We start from the raw sequence: 20,029 nt of genomic DNA, 5'->3' as shown, positions 1-20,029 counted from the left end.
CCCGTTCGGTCGCATTCGAAAGGAGCTGTGTTTTCGATTTCTATTCGATTGTTTGTTTTTCGTTCCATTGTTGGGTCTGTCGCTGCGACATGCGTACCATTTTTGCAAAGTCTATTCCATTGTATTCGACGAAATGACATTTGATGGACGAGACGTCGCTGCATGCCCCCGGCACCGTTCGCTCGGCCGCGAGGTCGAATATTTTAAGAGACATCGAATAGAGGGTAAACGGTCTAAAAAAAATTATATCTTCGTTCGTTCCAAGGTTGCGCAGTCTCCGCCACCCGAGGCTACGCAACGGGATTCCTGTTATCATATTGGATCCCATCGTCGTCTAAATTAGTTTTTGTGCGACGTAAAAGGAACGAGACCTACTGGTCGACCGTTGCTCGCAGCAACAGTCGACCGACTGTTTTAGGAGCACCTCAACCCTTTTTACCTGATTCGAAATATTCCGCTTGCAATCATATTTAATACTTATATGCAGTTGATTTAAATTCCTTCATTCATTGCGTGAAAAAGCTTACTCACATTCAGGTTAATTAATCAAAATATAAAATTGATGCTATCGGTTACAAGTGGATTTTTCTATTACTATTGACCATTTTTTGTGTATCAAAATATTTTATTTATTCTCTCTAAGATATTTACGTTTAAAACTATTAAAGGAATACAAAAAACTAGTTGTTTAGGCTGGTGTCAAGTAACGAGTTAAATCCGTTATATTATTATCAAATGGCAAGGCAGGCGGTGCGCAAAAAGCGCGCGCTCCTGAGCGTCCGGCGCGCCAATTATGCGCCGCGCACGCGCCTCCAAAAAAACCACCTCCGGCCCATCACAACCATTTTTTAAAGGACCTAACTTAAATAATAATGCAGTAACACGCGAGAGCATTCGCAAAATGCGATCCACGAATTTCGTTTCCAAATTCCATCGAGTTGGCTTTTCGATTTCGATTTTTTATCACCACTATTGTCTGTTCGGATTTGTGTTTCTGTATGCCGATGTCTGGTGCCTATCGACATTTTGTGTTCCCCTCATTAGTTTAAATAGCGTATTATAAAAGTGCATTTTAATTTGCGCTTACAACGTCCTCTGGTGTCGTAAGTTCTTTCACCGGAGTCATCGAAAAGGAATGCAAAATCAGGTGTTCGATTCGATCCAGAACTTTTAATGCAGGAAAAGAGCTATAATGAAGTGCCTCGTGTTTTTTGTGGCGACGGAGATTAGGCCTCCCGGCGATCTGAGGTCGCGTACCTCGGCCCTATCATTACTAAAACGATCCTAATTTTATAATGATCCTGTCACAGCCCTTCCAATGAAAAAGTTAAAGGACAATTTTCGTAAGAGTTAATAGGCGACGAAATATTGCAGTCGTTTGAGGAATTCTTAGGGTGCGCATAGTAATTTTATATTTTGTTTATAGGTAATGGTTGTGTTCAGTTGTTTTAAACTCGATTACGGCCGGTTTGGTTGTGATTATTTTTTATAATAGTTTAAAAGCGGAAGTTTAATTCTCATTTAATGACGCCGCCTCGGGTGTGTTGTGGTTGTAAAATATACTATCGGCGTGCGCAATCTTTACAGTATTCTTTGTAGGAATTATCAATTTTTTGGTATATATTTTTATCAGATCTTGTTGTTATTACTGTTTCGTACCTTTTCTTCCTTATTAAGTATATAATAATAATTAATCTATATCATCTGCCAAAACTTTTTAATTAATTTGTATCGAAAGCAACGATTAGACTCCAATTATATTAAGTATAATAAACTAAAAATTCTTTTTAAAAGCTTTTTAATTTCACATACTGCTAATAGTATACATATTAAATTTTTATTTAATGGAATTTAACACAGTATGTATGTACAAGTTTCCGAGATGTTAGGCGTGGACAGCGGAGAAGGTCGGCGGCTCCAAATGGCACATTTATATTGTTCATTACGGAGCTCCGGAGGTGAGAGATGTTGGCGCTGTCGCCGCGGCGGGGGGCTGGCAGGGCTGCGCTTGCTCATCTCAGGAACACAAACCGCTCCTAAGGATAAAAATGGCAATAAGTAACAATGATATATTTGGTTAGGTTTAAAAGTTTACTATAATAATTATTATAATCAAATTTTAACTTTTTTTGTAAACATATGAATAATGAAAACAACAATAATTATGATAATTATGATAAGAATTGATTGATTGATAAATTCAGCCTGTAACATACTGCTGGGCCTCCATAAAGAGAAGAAAAAGGAGATGGGTCGATACTTTATCTATAAGATAAGCATATAATTGTTTGAATCACAACTACTAAATACACAAAGTTTGATATTAAAACATTTAAAAGGAAAAACCACCATATTAAAAATAATTTAATAACGAAAAATAACCAATGATAATGACACCACCAGTATGATTTCAGCCCTGGATACGCAAGCACAGGGCTACGGGGGTCCGGCGAGCACGTCTATACGCGTTGATTTGTGCGCGGTATCCCGCGGGCAGTATTTGTACAGCGCCCACGCCACGCGACAACCACGAGCGCGGACCGACGCTTCTGTCAATCTTCACACTCATGCTGTTCAGGTATGGTACTCCTGGAGGATGAGCAATGTTTGTGATTATCGATTATGAAATATTATTGATTGGGTATCCAAAACTTCTAATTGTTTCAAGGTTCAGTTCCTTTCGTTTCTTGAATATGACATTATGATTTTATTTAATGCTCAAACTTTGTATGGTTTTAATTTATTTTTTATTTTTAATGCAACCGCAATTTGTGTATGTGGTGTTACACTATCGTGGTTGTTACTTTTTAACTGACTTCCAAAAAAGGAGGAGGTTCTCAATTCGATTGTTTTTTTTTTACGTATGTAACTGACCTCAGAACTTTTGACTGGGTACCTATTTTGATTATTTTTATTTTAATCATAAGATGGTGCATTTCGTATAGTCTCATTTGAATTTAACTGAAATCTAAAAAGTACTTTTTAAGTTATATCTGACATAATATTACTTACGTATTTACTTGACTATTTTTCGCTGACCTGCCTCATTTTTTATTGGCTTAACCGATTTTAATGATCCTTTTTTTAATCGAAAGCTGTTGCTTGTTTTGTAGTCTCATTTAAATTTGATCGAGATCTGATAACCACTTTTTGAGTAATCTTTGATAACGCGCATTTACTTGACTATTTTGCGTCTACTTACGTTGTATTACTTGTCGATGTAATTGAAGTCGGTTTTTTTTTTCGTGTGCGAGCAAATACAAGTATATATAAAAGCTTTTATTTTAAATGTTAACTGTTCATGAATCAATGTAAAGAAGTGTTTGTTACGGTCATAATAAATAAATAAATAAATTATAACCGAATTATAAATTGATTTGAAGTTTGCTTGTACTTGGAATATAACCTAGGTTAGAATGGACCTAAATTTGAATCAACATTCTATATTTATTTTGTCATTAAATTCTAACTACACGCGAATCTCTGAAGAAATCATTATTTTCGTAATCTGCTGTTTCAGACTTATTCACTTATTCCATCGTTTGTGGTTTGTTTTTATGGATCAATTTTAATTCGACGTTATAAGCTGTCGGCAAATCTTTTGTGACACCATCATAACACATATGACATACCTAAATTAATGGTGTTAAAAACCTGTTACAAAAAACTTACAAATCTATTAATCGACCAATTATTGTCGAATGCTGCCATTCATATCCAATTAAATTGTCAGGTTTTCACTCTTAGGGAGGTTTCTTTAAGAAGATCTGTCGATCTTCAATTTTTTTGTAATAAATATTCTGTGCAGTTTTTGCGTGCTTGACTGTTAATGTCTAAAAAAATGGTATCCTTTGGGCACATAACCCTTTAAACGGTCATTACATTATGCTTGACTAAAAAGGAGTATACTATTTTACTGAATACTATTCGAGAACATATCTAGAGAAATCTCCAAAATTATATAATACCCACTTATTGAATATAAGTTGAAATAATCAAAAAAACAAAAAAAAATGTTATAAATGAAGAGATTTATATTAATTGTTAATGTAAAACATTAAGACAATATTTCAAGTTAATGTGGTGAGAGTTGAGAAACAGTTAAGAGATTTCTGCTTCAGTCTGATTAGACTGCTTAATTAATGATCAAACTTTCGGTGAGATATGCAGACGAATCGAATTACGAGTGAAAATCGGAACCACCTGGCGTTTTTTGTGATATCGTCTACGTATTTTCCAATCTAAACGAGCCGAAATTAGAAGGTTAATACTAGTTGGAGAACCGGTCAACATAAAATTGGAAACCAACTGTAGTCTCCATGTTGCGCAAGAGCCGATTTACCAGTTTGGCGCGGGCTTGGCGCGCGTGGGATCTATGGTACTGCGAGCGCCGCTCTCGACTTGTACCAGGCGATGCTTTTGAGGCTTTTAGTTTGATTAGCTAAATATTCGATACGATGTTATTATTTGGATAGGATGAGTAACCCGACACTATATCAAAAAGTAGTTTAATATTTAAAATTAATTTATGAATAATGATCTGTGGGTTTAGTGATATGACTAAATTGAAAATGAACGATAGTTTTTTTTTTTTTTTTTTAGTAGTTATCTACATTCCGAATCGGTGGTAGCTTCACTTTTAACTATAATTGATTAATTAACAAATACAATTTTAATTTGTAAAATGACGATTCTAAAGTGCTTCTGAAGCCTTGAGTAAAATAATTTTTAATGTGTTTGATTAGACATCGTTCCCTACACAGCGTACATCTATGTCTTTCGAGGTGTAGATCGTATAATATCGTACTACTTTTAATTTCAAAATTCGAATCGATCTCGACTGCGCGTCATGTAACACAACGACCAATTTTTATGTTTTTTTTTTTTTTAAATTAGAATTTGTACCGACTTTCGCTTGACATCACATAATAATTATTAAGATATAATTAACATTCTAGATAGATTAAAACCATATCTCTCGCATGTTTAATATACGATCTTTATTTTTAATTGACTCCATATCTATGTCCTAATTTCGTGACGGCGAACATAACTGTCAACTAAGTCGTCATTATTGGTTTACTGTAAACTTTTTCACCAAAACCTTTCACTTTATTACTAGCTTTTATCATCAAATGCATTTAAGTGGTTATCTTCAACTAATATGAGATCGTGGCTTTAAATTTTAATCTTTCGTTAAGCTTATAAAGTTGTAAAAAAAATCCTGATATTTAGTCCGAGATTATCGCGATAAGACGCTAATGAATATCAAAAAATACTTAGCATTAAGATTCTCACTATCCATACAAAGTGTAACTTTATTAAGAGCTAGCGTTACAGTGTAATCGAACGGCTTAAAAAACTTAAGATCATTAGGTTACCACAAATAAGCCGTGAAAGGGTGGCCATCGGATATTGATGGCTTATATTTATCACGGATAATTTGGGAACACCTGCTGTTACCACGAACGAACGGTATATGTCAAATTAATACTATTCCCAAACTTAGATCGTCTCCGAGACCGAAATAGTTTTATTAGCTTCGTCGTTTCGTTTAGTTTTAAATATTGATCGACGTTATGATTGAAATTGGGGTAAAGTTCATCTCGGGCATTTTTATTTAATCGTTTGTTTACTTTTATAATGAGTTTTATGTCTGGTTTCGTCTATAACAAAATTAATGGCGATTGTTATTTATTTTTCTTTTTAATTTTTGGAATGTAACTTTCATGTTCCAAATTTAAAAAGTATTGTGGCTTTTTTAAAGAGGTTTTAGTTGTTTTAAATTCATACTTATGTAATTAAATTTAAGTGTTTGTTTACACAATTTGTCAATACATTATGAGGTTGATTTTAATTAATTTTTTTAATTATTTTTCTACGTCTAATAATTTGTAGTTGTATTTGCTCCCAAACAAGGAAAAAAACCCACTTCAATTATATCGCACACAAGTAATACAACGTAAATAAATCAGTATACTAAATCGTAACCGTCGACGAAAATAGTCAACTAAATACGCGTTATTAGATATAACTCGAAAAGCACTTGTTAATTCTTAATTAAATTTAAACGCCACCACATGACATGCACCATCTTTTATAAAAAAATATCGAAATTGGTCTACCCAGTCACAAGTTCTTAGGTAACATACATAAAAAAAATAAAAAAATACAATCTAATTGAGAGCCTCCTCCATTTTCGGAAGTCGGTTAAAAATGATACTAAACCTTCCATATCAGATTTCTATGTACCATAATGTAACCATAAGCTGTATACTTACTGCTTCAAGAAGCGATTGGTCGTTAAAAATAGCGAAGCGTCGCGACGGCTCATGGGCTGCGCTTGCGCACTCCCACACCTCCCCTGGGCAGTGAGGAGAGGGGGAGAAAGCACGTAACCAAAGAAACCCTGAATTCTAAGCATGTGTTCTAGAAAGCTACTGTATTGTCTGATCTTGCGACACATTGCACTTGAGTGAAATTTTAATAAGTTGATATGTATGGTTTTTGTTACTTTTATTTCGTTTGAGACGATATCGTATTATATTATTATTATATTTTTACCATTTTTATAAATAATAAATACAAAAATTATTAAAATTACTATTTTAATTTTCATTTATTCCCAAAACTTAACTCTTATTTATTTATTTAGGTAATGATACAATAAGTATATGTTTAATTTAAAAATAAAATTTATTTTTAAAATTAATTTAATGTCGTAATATAATAAAAAGGAAAAGTATTGTTTTTAAAGCAAACCACGTCTGGTACTCAAGGGCTATCTGGTCTAAGGTTTGTGGATCGATTTCCTCGCCAAATATGTGTGTAATTATACAATATGAAGTGAATTTAAAAAAAGAATTACTTATATTGATATCAAGCGAGTATCACAGGAACAGACGACCGTGTGAGTATGTAACAAAAATTTACATAATTGCATTATTATTGGCACGTGCGTGATAAGATTCTTTCGATCAGTCATCGGCCCATGATGCCCAGGGCTGACTTAGGTTGAATGTCAGATTGAATGGTGATTAATACAAATTTCTCTCCTCAAGTGTTGCATCGCATGTTAACGAAAGCGCCAACATAATAAAAAAAATCTTTAAGAAATAGCTATTATAAATATGTATTTTTATATATAATATATTTTATATACGTTGACGCATCGATCACAGCACTGGTTTATGGCTGTCGCGCTGGCGGTTGCGGTTTCGATCCTCGCTCATGATAAACATTTGTATTGGCCATACAGATATTTGCCGTGGTCTGGGTGTTTATGCAGTCCTTGTGGGTCTTCCCACCGTGGCTCGGAGAGCACGTTAAGCCGTCGGTCTCGGTTGTTATCATGTATACCTGATAGCGATCTCCACTCATAGTAGGGAATATATCTGTCAACTCGCATTGGAGCAGCGTGGTGGATTAAGCTCTAGCCCTTCTCCTACATGGGAAAATAGGCCTATGCCCAGCAGTGGGATATTATAGGCTAAAGCGATAAATATACTATTCTATATCAAAAAAAAGGCTATATCAGTCAACTGTTATAGCTAAATATGCTTATAACTTTTCTTTCATTAATTTTTCTTTTTGTGCTGGATTGTCTGGAAGAAAAGGCTACATAGCAATATTTCCACTCCTTGCTCTTCATAATACATACTTATCTCTAAGCTTCGTTTGTAATGAAAGAAAAATGGTCTTTCGAAATTTGGGACAGCCCGAATGAAGAAGTAACTCAACATTGCAGAGGATCACAGGCCATCATACTACCCTCAAATAGTGTTGTATTGCGAGGTTATAGGAGTAAAATCGGTAGTAGAGTCAGTCGCTACTGACTTGTAATACAACCGGTGTTGCAAATATCTACAGGTTACCATAACCGCTTAGTATCTAGCAGACTATATGACTGATTACTATTGGTAAATAAAAAGTGTTAAAAGTCTATAACAAGCGATACCACAGCAATGGGATTCTAAATGGTCTTCAAAGTTGTAAAACAATTAGAACCAGACGCCGAAAAACACACAGCTCACAAAAATTAAACACAAGTAAAACCACGAGGGACGTTCAGAAACATATTGACGTCTATAATTGTATAGATTACATAAATCAGCTAATAAAAAAGCGGAAACATAGATTATCATCCTTCATCAATTACGTTCGAACCGTTGCGAGCAGCGACATCTGTGCTTTGAAGACATTTTGTATAATGTCACTACTCGTATAACACACGCTCTTTGCTCATTTTGGCTGTTTCATTTTCTCCATTTAAAATATAGCCTATATCACTAAGTGATAATGGAGCTTCCCTAAGTGGAGAAAGAGACCCTTCTCTCTTCTCCTACATGGAGAAAGAGGCCCAGGAGTGAGATGTCACGAGATGTTTCAATCAATCATGTTTTAAGTTTATTCATTACAAAGAAATGAGAAATATGACCTTTCATATTTATAATATTAGTAAGTATCTACTATTTATACACAGTTCCACTACCACCTTGGGACTGATAAAGTCGACCGACGGCGGGATAACCATCCAACTGCTAGCTTTGAAATACACAGGCCGAAGACGGTCAGCAGCGTCTTCACTGCGACAAAGCCAGCCCTGTGGTCACCAACCCGCCTGCCCAGCGTGGTGACTATGGGCAACACACATGACTTCATGCCATTTTTGGCGCGAACTTGTGGAGACCTATGTCCAGCAGTGGACTGCAATAGGCTGAAGTGATGATAGGAATAGAATAATTATTATAGTGTATAAAAATATAGTTACATAATTTATTTTAACTTGACAAATCCTCGATCAAACCTAACTATGAATACTTCTAATGTTAATCCAACTTATTATTTTTAGGTTTAGGGGAAATCGCTTACGCTTCAGCCTGTAATATCCCACTACTGGGCATAGGCCACTTTCCCCATGTAGGACAAGGATCAGGGCTTAATCCACCACGCTGCTCCAATGCGGGTTTGCAGATATATTCCCTACTATGAATAACAATCGCTATCAGGTGTATATGATAACAACCGGGACCGACATCTTAACGTGCTCTCCGAGGCACGGTGGGAAGACCCACAACGACTGCACAAACACCCAGATCACGGCAAGCACCTGTATGGCCAATACAAATGTTTGTCATGTGCGGAGATCGAACCCACAACCGCCAGCGCAACAGGCACAATCCATGGCTGTGACCGTTACACCAACGCGGCGTCAGGGGATCGTTAGGGAAAATCAAATCAAATTTATATCTTTATAATATCTATATATATTTCTACACTATAAAAAAAAAACACTCACATATTTCCATATCTATATTAATATTATAAAGCTGAAGAGTTTGTTTGTTTGTTTGAACGCGCTAATCTCAGGAACTACTGGTTCGATTTGATAATTTTTTTCAGTAATAGATAGCTCATTTATCGAGAAAGGCTATAGGCTATATCATCACGCTAAGACCAATAGGAGCGGAGTCCACTCGGACGAAGTCGCGAGCAGATGCTAGTACGTAAATATAATATATTATTAAGATATTTGTAAGTATTAGTTCTTTTATATTTATCTAAAACATCATATTAGAATCTATATCATTATATCTATAATATTACTATGGAAGTATGTGAAATAAAACAAATATTTTTATTAATATATTTTATTTAACAAGTGTAGGTGAAAGACTATATATAAACGCTTTGCTCGTAGTCATAGCTAACAATTGTTTACGCATGTTTAGTGACTCATGGCGAGGTATTTAGCGCAATAGTGATGACATCATGTCTTTTTTATTTTACAAACAAATCAAAAGCAATGGGTAAGTGAAACAAGTATTATTATTTATTAATACGTTTATTAATTTTATAATTGTAAAACAAGTGTTTTCAAAATATACAAGAGATCGTCGGTTCCAAAGGCAACTGTGACTAAAATAACAGGTGACTGACGGCAACAGACTGGTCGAAATAGTTCTTGCAAGTTCTGTAAAGAAGTGTTGCTTGAGATGGTGGTGTAAGGAGGTTGATGTGGACTGTGGTGTCAAATTGTCAACTAGAAGATAACTGTTTTCTACATTTTACATACAATTTTATTTTCTTTTGAAGTTATTGCTTGGCGCGTTAGGGAAGGGAAAAATTGTAAAAGTAAATTTTTACGATGGACCACGCACACCGTCACGAAACTAACCGACACCCTGCAGAAGAAGTTAGCAACGTGACGTTAGCTAGCCAATGAAGTATAACTTTTTGCGTGCGTACCTAAGTACACACACACTGTTTTATTACAAATCTTATCTTTTCATACTATTAAGGTTTCAGACTATTAAGGCAGTGGTGTTTTAAAACCTTTGACCAACAATCAGAGAATATAACATAGAAAATATTCTTTTCTACCTAATAAGAATCATAAATCAAACGATTAAAACACTCAAACAATGAACTCCTCTTGCATAAAATATTAACGTACTTTTAAAAAGTATACGTGTGTTAATATCTAGAACACACATTATCACCTAATAACACTCAAACGACAATATAACGGAAATAACTAACTTAAATGTGTATAAAAAGGTATATTTTATAACTTGCGTGTGTCTACGTTAAATGTGTGCATCGTGACAGAGGTATGCGCCGAGTAAAGGTGAACAGGATGTATAATTCAGTCGCTACGCATCTGAGGCGCAGCTTGATAGCCGCTGTTTAAGCTAAGCTTAAGGAAATAAAAACAAAAGTAAAAAAAACTGTTTATCAATAATAAGGATATTTAAAATGTTCTATGAACGTAAGTTACTGTACATGTTAACTATCAACTGACTGTAAATAAGGAGGTTCTATGTTGGTCTGCTTCGATTTTTTGTCTATTTTATTTTGGAATCCTTTTGAAGTTATACTTCTTTTGCGCGTTAAGCAAAGATTATGAGAGTAAATTTTATGATGCATGCTCACATCATCACAAAAAACGATTACTCTGAAATTAGCTAGTCTAGCAAAGTGAAGTTAGCTAGCCAATGAAACATAACATCTTACCCGCGTACATAACACACACAATTTTTTCTTTTGTTTGTAAGTGGTCGTGGCAGTCTGGAAGAGAAACTCCCAGTATAAACAAACAACGCAGCTAGCCTTTCTGAACACAAGTACAGTTTTAAAAAAATACATAATTTATTACCACAACCAAAAATGCTAACCGTATCAACTTTAACAACAGACATAAGAAGCGGAAAATTTCCATAAAATACGATATCCTTTAAAAAAAAGTTATCGCTGATACAGGAAACATAATTGTTCGAAAGGACACACCGTCACTGCGGAACAGACACGCGTTAAAATTAAGAACCGTGAAAACGTTATCTCGGGATCGCGTATCGCAACCTGTAGTGTACACCTGCCACGTCGTGTGCGTGATATCTGTGTGTTACTTTATAAACATTATTATGTTGACTTAGATATTAGGTAAATGAATAAATATACTCAGATCATGCATTCATTTTAAAAAGAAATCAAAAATAAGAGAATAAAATAAACATAATTATATAACACACAAACGTAAGGTTGCCGATAGAGACTGTATGAGGATTGCAGAAAACCTGAATGTCTGGCAAAAATCGGAGAAGCCTACGTCCAGCATTGGACTGCGATAGGCTGAAGTGACTGACTGACTGACACTCAGAGTCATCTGTCTCTACGGTAAGCAACTTAATCCCTGTGTTATAGGTAATAATCGACTGATATAGGCAACATTTTTTTTTTCAATAAATAGTAGAAATAATACTTATTTATAAACAAAGACATATATCACACCCAGATTTGGGAATCGAACCCATAACCCCCGGAGCAGAAAGCAGAGCCACTACAAACTACACCAACGGGCTCGTAAAATATCCTCTATATATATGTACATATATTTTTTTGAACCAATCAGAAGTAAAGCGGAAGTGAAACAAGTATTGTTCTTAAAACGCTTAACTTTATAATTGTACTAGGTGTGCCCTGCGGTTTCACCCGCTATAATTTAAGGGAAAAAATACCCTATAACCTTATTCAGTAAGAGGGCTATCTAACACGATAAGACTTTTTCAATTCGAACCATTAGTTTCTGAAATTAGCACGTTGAAACAAACTTCTAGCTGTATAATATTAGTATATAATTATAATAAATAACTTCAAAAAACACACGGTAGTCTGTTCCTAAGATGGGCAACATAATGCCTGTGTTGTAAGCAACACTAGACTGATATAGCTACATTCGCCTCAGCCTGTAATATCCGACTACTGGGCATAGACCTCTTTCCCCGTGTAGGAGAAGGATCAGAACTTAATCCACTATTAGCTACATTATTTTTTGATAATGTAATAATATAAATAAATATAATCGAACCTACAGGCGCAGAAAGTATGCTTACTGTACACTGCACCGATTAGGATGAATGTGCACATAGAAATATATTGCACATTATTATCTAAATGATAAGGAATTAACAATTAGACTTGTATGTGTGTGTGTGTGGTGTGTAGGTAAGTAAGAAAATAAGAAAAAGACAAGGGCACAGCACGAAATTTCCTGCTCAAAATATGAAGCAGCCCGACTGAGGAAGTACCTCGACCTTACAGAAGGTCACAGCTAAATAATACTGCTTTCAAGCAGTGTTGTGTTTCTGTTGGTGAATAAGGTGACCAAGAGCTACTTAGAGGAATTGGGAATACGGACGGCATCTTGATTGCAATGCTTCTGATGTTGCAATTGTATATAAGCTACGGTAATCGCTTACCATCAGGCGAGCTGTACGCTTATTTGCCGACCTAGTTATACAAAAAAAGTTAGTTCTGGTAAGGTAGCCAGACTCGCACAAGTAGGGAGGGTTATACTTGGGGTCGCAAAGCGCTTGCAATGTTCCTAATGTTCCAAGCGTTTATCTGTTGTATTCAATTTTAAGGTTTGATAAAAGTAAATTTTCCATTCCTTCAAGACAAAAGATTTTAATTTAATTTCACTCTATTATACATATGTATGTCGTGATAAGTCGTCATTGCTTACCAACAAAGGACCCACAATATTTTTATTAATAGGAAACACTGCATTTAAAAATGCATGTAACATTTGAAGGTACCCGTGTTTCTTCGCGTGTCTCCACCGCATGCCGAGGTCTATCCAATAAATCAGTGCACTATTGTTTAGCCTTGCATTTACTACTTTTTATTTGTACCTTGTATTACGTAGACATTGCATGTGTTCTTTAATTGTAATTAACTCTTTAAAAATTTAGTAGCATACTATACTTAATCGCCAGGCTTTAATTTAATTATAGTAAACTTCGTGAGCTGACTTGAACCTACGACCATCGGTTTCTAGAGAGATAAACTCATCGAACCATTTAAATTTCTAAAAAAGTCTTAACGTAAGTACAAAAAATATCTAATCAGTTAAGGCGTAGCAGGAGTTGTTTTACACAACATTTTGAACACCCCAACTAAGACAGTACCTTTTTTTTACGTGGGGAAAATCGATCATGGATACCCTCCGGCGCGGGGGCGCCAGAGGATTATGTCAGACTCCTACTGACTAAAACACCACGTGTGAGCAGTCGTCCGCCTTGGTGGGGCGAGATAGAGTCGGGCTAGCATTCGCCACCTGGCCCCGGAACTGAGAACTAGTCTCAACTATACATAAAAACAGCCAAAAAAAACTTTAGACCATACAACTGAAATAAAACTTCAGTAGCTATTGCTGCAGGTCTATTGACCTGCACAGTTGGCCTGCACTGTCTCTTAAATATGCGGAAAGTAACTGGCTATGAGAGACAGAGAGAAAGAGTGTGCTCGCACCTTTCTCTCTTGCTCCATTACCTCGCCTGATCATACTTTTGGTAACACTCTCGTCACGCATTCACTAGCTTACTCCGCGTCTCAAGCGTGCATATAGAATTTTTACTTCAAAAATATTTGTCTCAATTAGTGTTGTGTTCTTGTGGTGAATAAGGTTACCGGAGCTCTTGGACAATGTAGAGTCGTCTATATCCTATGCTAACCACTTTCTATCAGAAGAACCGTACGCTTCTTTACCACCCTAATAGTAAAAAAAAAAAGTTTTTATTTCCTATTAAAATCAAAATCAAAAATAACTTTATTCAAAGGCTTCAAAATCATCTTAAAATCCTCAATTTATAAATTATAAGTATGGTTACAAGTGAAGCTTCTGATTGATTCTGCAGAGAAGCTTTTACAACTCCACCCCCCCTCCCCCCAATAAATTTCAATAAAAGTCAATACCTAAAAAAGCAAATAACTTTAAATGTATTGTAATTTCCTACACAGACGACTTGAACAAACTGACAAAGTCGCAGTGAAATATACTCCTCAGTAGTTTCAGTTAGGTGACCTAGAGGGAAGCCTGCTATAAATCACAGGTTATCTACGAACAAATGCAGTGTTATTATACAAAACGCTGTCCCCGACACTGGCTGTTACATTCCAAATCGCCTTTTCACCTTACGATTTTTATTGTTTTTAAAATATTATTATTACAATGCTACATTTAAAATCTTCTTTGAGCCTTACGATTTTTGTAATTTTTGAGGTTCTCTTATTTACATTTCGAATCGACTTTTTACCTTACAACTTTTATACTTCTAAAACTAGGTATTATTATAATTATTATTCTAAATCTTTTTTTTTTCTTCATTGCTTTATGACTACTCATTTTCGTAGTTCTATTATTGTAAGATTACATTTTGATGTAGTTTCGAGTTGACGTAACATTTGATTGTTGATCAGCTAATATGAGTTTGATTTCTCAAAATGTATTAGGATATGTCATACGGATATTAACCGTTGTCTAGGCTATATTGAAAAATATAGTAATTTTTTTTGATGAAACATACATTTTTCGCTCCTTAGGATCCCTTAGGATGAAAAATGCATGTTTCCCCCTACTTTTTCAAACCTAAATGCAAGTAATTAAGACCATAGTAATTAAATAGTAAAAGTTCAGTAGAGACTATATCAAAATATATGAACAGTAATAAGAAAAATAAATAATACCAACCTTCATCGACATTCAAACAAAACATTAATAATAATTTAAACAAAAATCTAAAAGATTCAAAATTATTTGACTATATAGCAATACTATTACCTACTTATTTACAAATGGCTCTTACACCAAAAATTCAAAATATCCAATCACATCTTTCTTTATTCTCAAATAATCAGATTATTAGATATACATCGTCTATTATTACGTTACATCTACTATTTATTATTAATAAATCTCATCTGTCTATTCATACTTACGATACCCACCTTTATTCTTAGTCAAACATCAGCAACAACTCGTCTCGTTCCCGTCTCGTCGCGTCGCCGCGTCGGTGTCGTGTCGTATGCTATAAAAGTCTCCTGGCTAAAAATGTCACCTAGCTATTAATCGCGGTCGTTAAAACGCTGCAAACAAATTTACTTTCGCCAGTAACTTGTTTTAGTTGAAAGATTTAAAACGTGTGCTCTGTATGTTTGGTATTTTTAATTTAACTGCATTATATTCATGTATTTATACTCCTATTATTCTTTGCCTAATAGTCTAAGATACGAACTAGACATCATGATATATGATATTCATCTATCTGCTTAATGGATAAAAATGAATTAGTTATCTTCTTTAGTATGCTAAAGATAAATTGCAAAAAGATTGGCTGAAAAACTCCTGGCCAGGTCTTGCATTCAACAATTGCCATTCAAACCGGACTTTTATCAGGCAATCCTATATCATCGTATTCACAATGAAGCGCCGCTCATTTTAATGCTTACATCAATTAATTTGCAACTAGAACAATTTATATATATCTGTTTACACCTACCACCCAGTAGTTACGACAGGAAAATAATAGGTGGTAGGGCACAGCAGGAATTTCCTGCTCAAAATATGGAGCAGCCCGACTGGGGTAGTACCTCGACCTTACAGAAGATCACAGCTAAATAATACTGTTTTCAAGCAGTATTGTGTTCCTGTTGGTGAGTAAGGTGACCAGAGCTCCTGGGGGGATTGGGGATTGGGTCGGTAACGCGCTTGCGATGCTTCTGGTGTTGCAGGCGTCTATAAGCTACGGTAATCGCTTACCATCAGGTGAGCCATACGCTTGTTTGCCGACCTAGTGACATAAAAAAAAAAATAGACAACCCAATGTTTTCTACGGGCACGCACTTTTCTACATACTTTCGGTAGGTATTAAATGTATTATTTAAACTCATAGGTACATTTTAATATAAAAAAAATATAATAAAATATAGCCTAAACTGCATTTTTCAAAAAACCCTTTCGTTTTCTAACATATCTACTACAATAAATATGCCATAATTTTCAGAGTGAGTTCGTCTCTAGTTCGCATCTGCTACTATAAGTGTAAATAATATAATAAATATATATAATAGTTGACCCTAGCTTGCTAAACCAAACGGCCAAACTAACGACATTTTTGTGTGGATATATATATATATATATTTTTAATTTTTCTTATATATAAATCTTATCTAATACAATAATTAACCCAAAAAAAGTTATAATATTTGGTGCAGTCGTTTGAAAGTTATGTATTTACATAAGTACATTGCGGCGATTTTTTGTATACAGATAACGTACCACTTTTAAGGAAAAAGCTAGCACATAAGTAATGGGCTCTCCTAGTTTTGGGGCTAGAATTCGTTTTTTTTGTAAATTTTTTTAAAATCATATATCTCTTCCTATTTTTTTTTTTGAAATTTAGAAAATAGCTGTCTAGTTTTATCGCCGTTATAAATTCAAGTAATTTAAATAAAATATACACATTTTTTTACTTTTTTCGAATTTCGAATTTGGAAATCGAATAAAAAATTTACATTATTTTTGAATATTCAACTAAAAAGTTTCTGAAATGATTTTTTTACCATTATATTAATGCAGTTCTTGTGTTTGACATAAATTTTGTCAAAATCTTATTTAATTTTCAATTAAATTAAAACAAATGGTTCATTTTACTTTTATTATGAATTAATTTAAAAAATAAATATAACTTTTGTGTGAGGTTATATTTAATGTCACTCACTTGTATCCGTATTGTATAATATTAGTGTTAAAATATTCTGATTATTAATAATTTGAATATTTAAATATTGTCATGCGACTGTCACTGAATGAGATAAAAAATCATATCGATATCATTGTGTGGGAGTCAATTAGGAGCCGGTCTCTTGTCTTCCTGATTAATAATTAAGAGCATCGCCTATATATTTGTTACAGATAATATACTAATATATTTAAAGTAATCATTTATTGTATACTGGTCTTAATACAGCCTTCCAATTTTCCTAATCGTTGGTAACTTCTCATAAGATAATTCTACTACAATTATATTTTGTAAAATGATGATTCAAAAATACATTTTCAAACCTGCTTAAATATAAATATTTGTATTTGCAAACGAAAATACCGACTTCATTTACGACGACATGCAAAGATACAACGTAGGTAGACGAAAAAATAATCAAGTAAATACGCATTGCCAGTGATAACTCAAACAAATGCTCGTTATATCTCGATTAAATTAAAATGGAAGACATGACAAGCGACAACTTTCGGTTAAAAAAAGAATCATTAAAATCGGTACACCTAGTAAAGAGTTATGATGTAATACGGAAATAATGAAGTCGAATTGTGAACATCCTCTTTTTCGAAATTGATTCAAAAAAAAAAATCTTGCAATAAACAAATATATACTTGCTTAATTGAAGTTTAATTTTCTATAATTAATTTTCAGTTCAAAAATTACATTTTACGATCAATATAATATTAGATAATATCAATAATTCATCGTCCAAACCGATCGCCATTAAAGAAAAAATTATATATTTTTTTAGTATTTGTTATATCACTAATTAATAATTATAGTTATGTTATCCACATAAATGTTTTGAAAGATAAGACTGGAGTAAAAATAATAACTTCTATTTGAAAGATGATGTCGATAATATCGTTATAACATTTACAAAATTTTTAAAGTAAATAATAGATATTATAGGAATTTTTTAAATATTTTTTTTACTAAAATTATTACGTTACAGGCCCTGGCAAACCTACTTTAATCTTTATTTATAATATTAAAAAGAAAAAGTTTGGTTTATTGTTGGATAAACTCAAATGCATTGGATCAGCGTGGTGAATTAAGCTCTGAACCTTCTCCTACATGGGGATATAGGCCTATTAGCAGCAGCGGGATATTACAGGCTGAAACGTAAGCGTAAAACTCTAATTAAGAATACTATTACTGAGTGACATAAGACATTTTGACTACTCCTTAAAGATTAAAAAAATATTATCAAGAAGTAACGTAGGCTATAAAATATCACACTGTAATATGTAACAAAAATTTCAATTCAAGTGAAACGGGCAGTTTGTCTGACCTACACTTATCTATAAGATTTTAGGCTTTATTAAGTACACATTAAATAACTACATGTAAACTTGTACTAACATAAAAATACAATTATGTCATTATGTCATTATTTTGGGTACAATGCAGTAAAAAATCTAATAACAAAATAAATTTCAATACAAGACAGGTGCACATTCTAGCAAGAAATGTACAGATTGTTGCAAGGTGTACGCTTAATTACATACAAACGAACGAGTTGTTAACACACATACCGACATGGTCAATAATATTTATTATACATAATATAATAATTGATTAAAGTGACTTTGCCAGAGTTGATAAAACAAGTTTACCTGTTCTGTTTTCTGGTGTTTGAATTATTATAATCTGTGACATAAAGTAATAACGTTGCGTTCTCCGCGCCGCTGATGGCTGTAACCGTTGCGCCGCGACGCCGCGTTGGCGCAACGCTCACAGCCATATATTGTATCCGTTGCGCTGGCGGTTGCGGGTTCGATCCCCGCACATGACAAACATTGTATTGGCCATACAGGTGCTTGCCGTGGTCTGGGTGTTTGTGCAGTCCTTGTGGGACTCCCCACCGTGCCTCGGAGAGCACGTTAAGCCGTCGGTCCCGGTTATTATCGTGTACACCTGATAGCGATCTATCCTCATAGTAGGGAATATATCCGACAACCCGCATTGGAGCAGCGTGGTGAATTAAGGTCTGATCCTTCTCCTACATGGCGAAAAAGGCCTATGGCCAGTCGTGGGATATTACAGGTTGAAGCAGCAGCGTTCTCCCGGCAACATCAAAACAACATCAAATTAAATAAGTTAAATACTAACATTGTTATCAAGCTAAACTTTAACTGCAGTAGGGCACGGCAGGAATTATCCTTCTCAAACTCTGAGCATCCCTACTGGGGTACCTCGATCTTAGCTAAATAATACTTTCAAGCAGTGTTGTGTTCCTTTGGGAAGCTGACCAGAACTCGTAGGAATAGTCGGGGGTACGATTAACAACGCGCTTGCGATGCTTCTGGTGTCACAGATGTAATGGCTTACCACCAGGTGAGCCCTACGCTCGTTTTCCGACTTAGTTGTATAAAAAAGGACAAAGACTTTACTTAATGCGACTTTTCTCTCTGTTACTTGATTAGAAAATGAATAAATAATATAAATTTGTAAATAATATAATGCCAAACAATAAAACATAAGTAGTCATTACATCCGACGTTGTCTGTCTTTGGTTATTACAAATCACGCGTGGGAAAGATCTGACGATATTGAAGAAGTATATTTGTAAAAAAAATATACACTTTTTGCGTGTCGTGAATATCACACATTAATATTGAAGGAAATGCCATAAAGGAAGTACTAAATTGGATATAGATAAAAAATTGTGTCATTTTAAATCAAATAGGTTTCAAATAATGTGCTATGACATCAGTGGCGCCGTAAAATAAAATTGGTCAAGATCAAGTTGGAATCCTAGATTAGATTTGTGATCCATTCTATGTGCCTTATTTTAAGACATTTGTATTTCTTAAGAATAGTAAATATAAACCTGAAGTAATTTTTTTTCGGGTAGGAAATATCTTGTTCAAAATTTTAACAATCCCGACTGGAAAAAAAACCAA

At 34.3% G+C, this 20,029-nt stretch overlaps 1 protein-coding gene and 1 long non-coding RNA gene across 6 annotated transcripts in view; both read right to left on the bottom strand.

Moving 5' to 3' along the window:
- Positions 1-1,781: 1,781 nt before the first annotated feature.
- LOC123654698 lies at positions 1,782-7,103 on the bottom strand. Of its 3 annotated transcripts, XR_006743266.1 has the most exons (4): positions 6,869-7,103; positions 6,282-6,364; positions 2,401-2,589; positions 1,782-2,036 (listed from the first exon to the last, which is right to left on the bottom strand). It is a non-coding gene; the product is annotated as an uncharacterized LOC123654698 (long non-coding RNA). The 3 variants fall into 3 exon arrangements; XR_006743267.1 differs by lacking the exon at positions 6,869-7,103 and having other exon boundaries at positions 2,383-2,589; positions 6,282-6,505; XR_006743265.1 differs by lacking the exon at positions 6,869-7,103 and having other exon boundaries at positions 6,282-6,485.
- A 2,531-nt stretch (positions 7,104-9,634) lies between these two features.
- LOC123654446 (silk gland factor 3) overlaps positions 9,635-20,029 on the bottom strand; it is a 33,094-nt gene continuing 22,699 nt past the window's right edge. For 2 of the 3 annotated variants that reach the window (XR_006743248.1, XM_045590349.1), the window contains exon 2: positions 9,635-9,973. The gene's annotated coding sequence lies outside the window, so the exon portion shown is untranslated. Of the gene's footprint in view, positions 9,974-10,588; positions 10,840-20,029 lie in introns of those variants that run through there. The other variant, XR_006743247.1, reaches the window with a different exon arrangement.

Source organism: Melitaea cinxia, chromosome 6 (assembly GCF_905220565.1).
Source record: "Melitaea cinxia chromosome 6, ilMelCinx1.1, whole genome shotgun sequence".
Classification (NCBI taxonomy): Eukaryota; Metazoa; Arthropoda; class Insecta; order Lepidoptera; family Nymphalidae; genus Melitaea; species Melitaea cinxia.
Note: the sequence above shows the minus strand (reverse complement) of the source record. Positions and strands in the feature narration are given on the sequence as shown.